We start from the raw sequence: 10,020 nt of genomic DNA, 5'->3' as shown, positions 1-10,020 counted from the left end.
GGTATGGATGAACTGAAGATATAGGATTGCTACGTGTCAAGTGAAGACTTGTACACACACAATGATCCTAGTTAACATATAAATAGACATAAATGTGTCCAATTAGTCTTTAAACAACTAATTAACAAATTTAATACATCCTAAGACAAGTTAAACACCTTATATATGTGTTATAAGTCCCAAGGATTGCATCTAAGTGTTGTAGGACAAAGCTATTGGGTTTAGGGTTCAAAAGAACCCCTTTCTTGAGTTTACGTTTTTGTGACCTCAACTCATTGAGTTTACGGTCGTAAACCCATGATTTTACGGCCGTAAGCTCATACTCATTTTACCATTTGTTGTTTTGAAGGTCTATAAGTCCCTAGAAGCATTTCTACTTGATGTATAAGCCTAAGGAAGAAGTTAGGGCATCATTTACCTCCTTTGAGGAGTTTACGGCCCTAAGACCGTTTCCCTTTGGGTTTACGGTCGTAAACCCCTATGGAATATGGTGTTTTGGTGTTTTCAAGTCCTTAACATATCAATGAAGGGATCCATGATAGTTACCAAGGCATAGGAAGGGACTAGGGTCACTTTGGCCCCTACAGAAGGGTTTACGGTCTAAGGTGTTCTTGGACCGTAAACACCTTTGATCTTGGTGTTTCCTTGTGTTTTCTATATGTAAAGAAGTATAATAAGCTCTTTGATACTCTAGGGTAGAAGTACTTACAATATAGAAGCTTGAAATGAGCTAAAAGTCCAAGAACACTAGTGTGTGTTCTTGGTGTTTTGGGTGAAACTTGAAGAATCAACCTTTTTGAACAATTTCACGGATGAATGTGTGTTAAATCACTAGATTAGGTAATATAGTAACTTAAAAGGGCTAGAAACGCTTACTAGATTGAAGATCTTGAAGAAAACTTGGATGATACTTAAGAGAGTTTGAGATTTGTTCTTGAAAAGGTGGAAAATGGTATAAACGACTAAGTGTCACTTATATACCCCCTTCCTTGGGGTTTACGGCCGTAAACACCATTGTTTAGGATGTAAACTCCAATATTTTGATGTGTCAGGACTTTATTGTTGTACAATAAACCCTAGTGCATCCTCTCTCCTGATATCTCCTAAAGTGTTAATCCTAAAATACTCAAACTTATTCTAAAAAGTTTGAAAATTAACAGTAACTATTCTGACTTCTATTGACTTGATATGCTGTACATAATAGAAATTTCGGGTTATGACATCATCCCCTCCTTAGAAGGAATTTCGTCCCGAAATTAGAGTTTAATCAAATAAGTAGTTACAAATAACTAAGTAAAAAGACGAGGATATTTCAGTTTCATCTGATCCTCATGCTCCCAAGTGAATTCAGGTCCTCTCTTGGCGTTCCAGCGAACCTTCACTATCGGGATACGACTTTGTCTCGTTTCCTTGACCTCTCGGTCCATGATCTCTACTGGTTCTTCCATGAAGTTAAGGCTCTCGTTGATCTCGATCTCGTCGAGTGGGATTACAAGAGTCTCGTCGGACAGACACTTTTTCAAGTTCGATACGTGGAAGGTAGAATGTACGTTACTGAGTTCGCGCGGTAAGTTAACTTTGTAAGCTATAGGGCCGATTCTTGCGAGAATCTCGAAAGGACCTATGTACCTTGGATTTAGCTTTCCACTCTTTCTGAAGCGTATCAAGCCCTTCTAGGGTTAGACCATCAATAGAACACGGTCACCCACCTGGAATTCCAACGGTTTCCTACATTTATCAGCGTAGCATTTTTGTCGGTCTCTAGAGGCTTTCAATCATTCACGGATCTGAACGATCTTCTTCATCGTTTCCCATATAATCTCCGGACCTGTGAGAGTGTTATCAGGAACTCGTCCTTTAGCTAACTGGATATCACCCACCTCAGCCCAGCACAGAGGGGATCTGCACTTTCGGCCATAGAGGGCCTCGAATGGAGCAGCCTTTATGCTCGTGTGATAACTGTTGTTCTAGGAAAATTCGACAAGGGGTAAATGAGTATCCCATGCTTTCCCAAAGTCGATCACACAGGCTCGCAAAATATCTTCCACGGTTTGGATAGTTCTCTCACTTTGCCCGTCGGTTTGTGGATGGTAGGCTATACTCATGTCCAGCCTAGTTCCTAAGGAACTTTGTAATGACTGCCAGAACCTCGAAGTGAATATACTATCTCTATCCATGATAATGGATAAGGGAACACCGTGCAGTCGTACAATCTCCCTAATGTAAGTTCTTGTAAGTTTCTCCATCTTGTCTGTTTCCTTGATAGGCAGCAAGTGTACAGACTTGGTCAATCTGTCGACGACGACCCATATGGTATCAAGTCCACCCGTTGTCTTGGGTAACTTGGTTATGAAATCCATAGTGATCCGCTCCCACTTCCATTCCGGTATCTCAGGCTATTGTAGTAGACCAAAGGGTTTCGGGTATTCGACCTTGATCTTTGCGCAAGTAAGGCATTTATTCATGAAGGTAGCAATCTCTGCTTTCATGTTATGCCACCAGTTTAACTTTTTAAGATCTAGATACATCTTATCTGAACCCGGGTGCACGAAATAATGAGTGTTGTGCTCCTCGTTCATGACCAAGTCTTTGAAACAACCGAGTTTCAGGGTCCAGATCCGGTCCATGAAATAATAAGCTCCGCCACCCTTAACCTCCAAGTTCTTATCCATCCCTCTCAGGGATTCACCCGCCACGTTTTCAGGCTTCAAAGCATCGAGCTGAGCCGCCTTAATATGTGTGGACAAGTGTGAATAGATAGTCATAGTCAATGATTTGACCCTACGACCAGAATATTATTTCCATCTAAGGGCGTCAGCTACTACATTGGCTTTACCCAGATGATAACGAATTTCGTATTCGTAATCTCTGAGTAGCTCGACCCACCGTCGTTGTCTTATGTTGAGCTCCTTCTGGTCGAATATGTGTTGCAGACTTTTGTGGTCTGTAAAGATAGTGCTTTTCGTACCGTACAGGTAATGTCTCCAGATCTTCAGAGCAAACACAACTGCTCCCATTTCAAGATCGTGGGTCGTGTATTTGACCTCATGTGTCTTCAGCTGTCTCGAGGCATAGACGATGACCTTACCTCGCTGCATCAGAACACATCCGAGCCCTTGATTTGACGCATCGTAATAGACAAAGAAGTCTTCTATTCCTTCAGGGAGGGATATTATTGGTGCGGTGCACAAGGCTTGTTTGAGTGTTTGAAACGCTCTTTTCTGCTTCTCTTCCCAGTAAAAGGCCACGCCCTTCTGGGTCAGTGTTGTAAGAGGTTTCACAATGCGGGAGAAGTTCTGAATGAACCTACGATAATAGCCAGCGAGGCCTAGAAATTTATGAATTTTTGTATGCGTATTTGGTGCTGACCAGTTCTCAATGGCCTTGATTTTGGAAGGGTCTACGTGTATTCCCTCCTTGCTAACCACGTTCCCTAAGAATTGGACTCGTCGAATCCAAAATTCGCATTTTGAGAATTTCGCGTAGAGCTTCTCCGAACGTAATGTTTCTAGCACTTGACGCAGATGTTGACTATGCTCCTCCTTGCTACAAGAGTAGATAAGTATGTCATCGATGAAGACGATGACCAACTGATCCAAGTAAGGACAACACACCCTATTCATTAAGTCCATGAATACAGCGGGTGCGTTTGTTAATCCGAATGGCATCACTACGAATTCGTAGTGCCCATAACGAGTTCGGAAGGCTGTCTTTGGAACATCCTCCCCTAGCACTCGTAGTTGGTGATATCTGAATCTCAAGTCAATTTTCGAAAAGAAGTTCTCCCCTTGAAGTTGGTCAAATAAATTGTCGATACGAGGCAACGGATAACGATTTTTGACAGTTAGTTTGTTGAGCTCGCTATAGTCGATGCACATACGAAACAATCCGTCTTTCTTCCTGAAAAACAAGACTGGAGCTCCCCAGGGTGAGAAGCTTGGTCTTATGAAGCCCTTGCTGAGCAGTTCGTTAAGTTGGCCGGACAGTTCTTTCATCTCTGCAGGTGCTAGACGATAGGGCGATTTGGCTACGGGGGTAGCCCCTGGGACTAAGTCGATTCGGAACTTGACTTGACGTTGCGGAGGTAATCCTGGGAGTTCTTCTGGAAATATGTCGGGAAAGTCGCGTACTACTGGAATGTTCTGAATGTCCTTCGTTTCTTGGCTCACATCGACCACATGAGCAAGGAATGCTCGACATTCCTTTCACAAGAATTTCTGAGCTTGAATGCTCGAGATGATACAAAGGTTCATGCCGGGTTTATCGCCATAAACTACTAGGGTTTTGCCAGACATCAGATTAAGGCGAACAGCCTTTTCGTAACACATGATATCGGCACGATGTAAAATCAACCAATCCATGCCGATAATGACGTCGAAACTTTTAATTAAGACCAGCATGAGATCAATCGAAAATGAATGGCTATCTAAAGTTAGGGTACACCCTATGAATATACTGCTAGTGCTCTCTGTCTTTCCATTAGCCATTTCTACAGTGAACGGTTCATTAAGTGCTCGTGATTTTTGCTTAAGTAAATGAGCAAATTTTTGGTTCACGAAACTCCTCTCCGCTCCACTATCAAATAGAATGCATGCATAAGAGCTATCGAGGAGAAACGTACCAGTGACCACTGTGGGGTCGGCAACCGCTTCCTCATGGCCTATGGCCAGAACTCTTGCTGCTCCACCAGCAAACCCTTCCTTCGGGCAGTTCCTTTTGAAGTGGCCTACCTCGCCACATCCGTAGCAAGTTTGGCCCACTCCAGCACTGGGGACTTGGTTGATTGGCTTCGCCGGAGCTATACAGAAATGGGCAGTGTGCCCCTTCCTATTGCAATTCAGACACTACATCTCCCGGCAGGCACCGACGTGATGGAAGTTGCATTTGTTGCACTTGGGCAAACTTCCAGCGTACTATTTTACCGAAGCAGCAGCGGCAGGTGCTATCGCAGCATGTACTGCCACTACTCGCTGCTTTTTGGCAGCCTTAGCCTTCTTTTTTTCATCCTAAAACTTCCGCTTGGAATCAGTGGTTCTTTCGGGCTCTGAGATGGCCATGGTAGTTGTTGCGGCCGGGTACGAACCCCATGGTCTATGAGCTGTTGTGCCAATCGTTTAGCACTATCAAATGTAGTGGGGTGTGATGCCAATACATTTCCCTGGTATGGTGGAATCAGCCCCCATATATACCTCTCGATCTTCTTTCCCTCTGTATGAACCATGTTGGGACAGAGGGCCACCAGCTCACAGAATCTGGCAGTGTAGGCGACTACGTTGGAGCCCTTCATGGTTAGGCTCCACAGTTCTTCCTCTAGCTTCTGAATCTCGCCCCTCAGGCAGTACTCCTCAATCATGAGGTCTTTCAAGGTTTCCCAGCCATAGAATTTTCCACTAAGAGAGATAGTGACTTAACATGGCTATTCCACCATGTTAGGGCTTTTGTTTCAAAGGTGCAAGCAGCAAACTTGACCTTGCTCTCCTCCGGACAGGAGCAGATTTCGAAAACCGATTCGGTTTTCTCGAACCATTGCGAGAGGGCAATGACTCCACCAGTCCCTTTGAAGGACAATGGCTTGCAGTTGGTGAAGTCCTTGTAGGAGCACTCTTTCAAGCACACAGGGATTTCACCATGAGTTGACAGGAGTAGGTGGTTGAGGTGGTGTTATCGGTGCTTCATTATTAGGGTTTCGCCTTGGATTTCTGCGAGGCGGCATCTTTGATCTTTAAGTTTATGAAGACAAAAACATTGATAAGAATTTGATGGAAGAATTCATGAAAATGACTCACAGACTAACTCTTCATAGCCCAACAATACGATTGAATGTAGATCTAGAACTAATAGATGATCACATTTGGATAATAATTCCCATAGGTACCTTTCAATATTACTGGAATTACAGATGTAACAAGTTCGGGAAAAACAGCCAACAGAAAGAGGCCTTACATCAACCAAAATGGGAAAATTTTGACAGAATTACAACCTAATCAAGACCTAACAGGCCTATGATTTACAAAGATAGGGAATTAGACCAGAGTTTTACATAACTAGGTTATATCCGAAAGAGAGAAGTTAATGAGAATCTATCGACGACGAGAACTACCAGAGTGAGTTCTTGATACCGACAGAAGACGTTCTATGTCCCTCACGCGCCTATCAGATCTTGCTTGCTGAGCTCGAAGTTCCCTGGCTTCAGCTTGGGTTTCAGTGAGTTCCCTCTGAAGAGCTGCATTGTGGACCAGAGTCCTTTCATGAGTAGACTCTAGCTGGCGAATGCGAACTATGTTAACGCCAGAGTTGGCGTCAATCTCCAGGACTCGGCCGATAGCCACTCGACCCTGCTCTGTGTTCCGAGCAATCCTATGAACTATGATGGGTAGGACTCTGTCAGCAGAACCTCCCTTAGTGAGGTTGTAGAAGCTTCTATCTCCGTTGTAGGGGATAGGTTGACCTTGTTCCTGACTCCATCTATTCAAGTTCGTGGCCCACAGAGGTGTGGGTCCTTGAAATGCTGGACGAGGGTTTGGGTTTTGATCAGCTAGAGGTAGGTTGTTGACTTCTGGCTCTGCGTCAGAACCATCAGAAAAGCCTTCAGCTTCATGATCATCCAAAGGGATTGGGTAATCATCTTCTGGTTCTTCTTCTAGCCATCCTGCATTGCCGTGGTTGGGGTAGTACGGGTCTCCGGGAAGGTGGAATCTAGCCATTAAACCTATGCAAGAAGAGAGGTATAAGAATCTAGTACATAAGTAGTTTTTAGTAACACAGAATACTCCTATAGTATTTTAAGTTTAGGTTCTATTGTTCTCATTATGGTATTGTGGGTAAGTTTTTAGACTTGTTGCAACCTCACAACCACACTTAGGCACATGCTAGTCAACCCCCGGATAATATAGTTGATCATGCTATATCTTCCCAGTTTTGACTATATGTCTCTAAGTCTACTTGTGCTGCCCAACAATCGTAATACTTTTGTACTGTCATAGTGACACTGATTTTAGTATGAATGCAGGCATGTATACTTAATTAAATATTTTAATCTTTAAAGTATAAACTCTTGGTCAGAGTATTTTAATCCCATTGTATTTATAGTTAGTATATCTTTTATTGGTTGATATACTCAATTCACTATAAACAATGCTCTGATACCAATCTGTCACACCCCAAAACCATGAACGGCGAAAACGTTCTGGGGCGGAGGACATCATGTACAATATCACAACAATGAATAGTAGTAAACAAGCAACAACATCATCCATTGCATTAATAATATAATTTCATACAAGTGTGTTCTGTCAAGTTATATAGACACCAAAAATACATATCAAAATAAAAGACGGGTCTTGAACGAACTCCATCTTCTCAAAACCTGGCACCTGTACCTGTCTACTGGTGACCTGAGAATACAAGTTATTTTGAAAGCGAGTACCAGCTTTAAAGCTGGTGAGATTATAAGTATTAGTGTCTGTATTTGTATGAAAGTATTTGTAAGATGTTTTGTAAGATCTTTGAACTCTCCTAGAAAACCCTATGTTTCCTACTAATTGTAGCCTTCTACCAAGGCATCTAGTATCTGTGTGTGTCTCTTGTAAGAGTGTGTATTTTCCCAAGTCCGACTATCATTAACCAAAAATATAGTTTTTACATTACCGTGCATCGTGTGAATATTCACGAAGTGAATGTAATGGGAAAATATCATAGTATTATAGTATTGTAATAAGTAACTACTGTTGTACTAACTACCTTAAACCAATTGTAATTTAAAGTAACACGTGGTCGACTTGTATCCTGCTACCGACTCTAGTAAAACAACGATGTAAGACATCGTAAGAAATGACATTTGGCACCCGTAGACTTGCAAGTCGCATTGTAGCGAGCAGCAAGGTGTAGGATAGTCAATCCAGTATAGATCTATACGCAAACTCATATGCTCCCCAATTAAAGAGATTATTGATACAAAAACGGTCATGGCAGGTAGTGCCATGCCCCGTTTAATGGTTCACATAACTGCATGAATGTATATGTAATGAATGTACTAGCTGTATTGTGTGTTCTTTCTCTGTCTAGGCTGTATGTACTGTAATGTTCTGTGTGTGCTAGCTGTAATGTGTGTTTTCTCTCTATCTAGCATGTATAGTAATGTACTGTGTGTACTGGCTGTATTGTGTGCTCTCTCTCTATCTAGCAAGTATTGACTCATGAATGAACTGACTCATTGTATGTTTCATTGTTCTAGTAATAGTTTTAGTATCCTCCTAAACAACCCCTATGGTAGCTTACTCGTAATGTATGATCATGTTTGTATACCCTTGCTACCCAAAGGTATGGAACTGATTGAAGGAAGTTTTATGACTATGTATGTATACTTGATATACAAATAATATTTAAACAACATTCGGACGGATAACTGATGCCATAAAGCCACATCCAAACAAGGAAAAGGAATTAAAGCGAGTTGGCCTTCCTAAGTCTTTTAAACATTACTTATATAACTATACATATATAAGCATGAATTTGACAATATATAAGTATGATAGATTGTAAGTAAAAGTATTTCACAAGTAAAAGAGTTTGTAAAACACTTTGAAGTAAAGCAATTTGGTAACACAGTTTGAAAGGTAAAAATCCACTAGTTTAGTAGTTATTAATCACATGTGATTGATATAATAACTAGAATTGTTCAACTTGTACCCCCCCCCTATAAAAGCATTTAAAAACATTTAAAAGGTTAATTAAGGGGTATGAACTCACCTGTAGTGAGTGTTATGGATGAACTGAAGATATAGGATTGCTAGGTGTCAAGTGAAGACTTGTACACGCACAATGATCCTAGTTAACATATAAATAGACATACATGTGTCAAATTAGTCTTTAAACAACTAATTAACAAATTTAAGACATCCTAAGACAAGTTAAACCCCTAATTTAAGTGTTATAAGTCCCAAGGATTGCATCTAGGTGTTGTAGGACAAATCTATTGGGTTTAGGGTTCAAAAGAACCCCTTTCTTGAGTATACGGTTTTGTGACCTCAACTCATTGAGTTTACGGTCATAAACCCATGAGTTTATGGCCGTAAGCTCATACTCCTTTGACCATTTGTTGTTTTGAAGGTCTATAAGTCCCTAGAAGCATTTCTACTTGATGTATAAGCCTAAGGAAGAAGTTAGGGCACCATTTACCTCCTTTGAGGAGTTTACGGCCCTAAGACCATTTCCCTTTGGGTTTATGGTCGTAAACCCCTATGGAATATGGTTTTTTGGTGTTTTCAAGTCCTTAACATATCAATGAAGGGATCCATGATAGTTACCAAGGCATAGGAAGGGACTAGGGTCACTTTGGCCCCTACAGAAGGGTTTACGGTCTAAGGTGTTCTTGGACCGTAAACACCTTTGATCTTGGTGTTTCCTTGTGTTTTCTACATGTAAAGAAGTATAATAAGCTCTATGATACTCTAGGGTAGAAGTACTTACAATATAGAAGCTTGAAATGAGCTAAAAGTCCAAGAACACTAGTATGTGTTCTTGGTGTTCTTGGTGAAACTTGAAGAATCAACCTTTTTGAACAATTTCACGGATGAATGTGTGTTAAATCACTATATTAGGTGATATACTAACTTGAAAGGGCTAGAAAAACTTACTAGATTGAATTTCACTTGAATATCTCCCATTATAGATGTCTAGCTTAGACAACTATTGTCTTCCCGAATCCTTTCTTTATAAAGATGATATTCCACAAGATAATCAAGGCGAAAGATTAATCCCTTCTTCATGCAGTAGTGGAACTTCACTTCCTCCACCTCCTCCAATAATTTTCCTTAACCCACAAGTTTAAGGTCACTCAAATCCCTATTGGTAGGAAGGAAAGTCTGTATGTGCTTAGGTCTTGGAGATGAAGTTACATATTCTCCTTAACCCACAGACCACGACATAACCCTTATTAATCTTACTTATTTGCTTATTGCTTCTAAATCAGAAATGATTTAGCGCACTGGTAAATCAAAGTCGATTGGAATATCTACTTCC

The sequence above is a fragment of the Lactuca sativa genome, chromosome 6 (genome assembly GCF_002870075.4).
Source record: "Lactuca sativa cultivar Salinas chromosome 6, Lsat_Salinas_v11, whole genome shotgun sequence".
Lineage (NCBI taxonomy): Eukaryota > Viridiplantae > Streptophyta > Magnoliopsida > Asterales > Asteraceae > Lactuca > Lactuca sativa.
The sequence above is the reverse complement of the archived record's forward strand: the minus strand, read 5'-3'. Positions refer to the sequence as shown.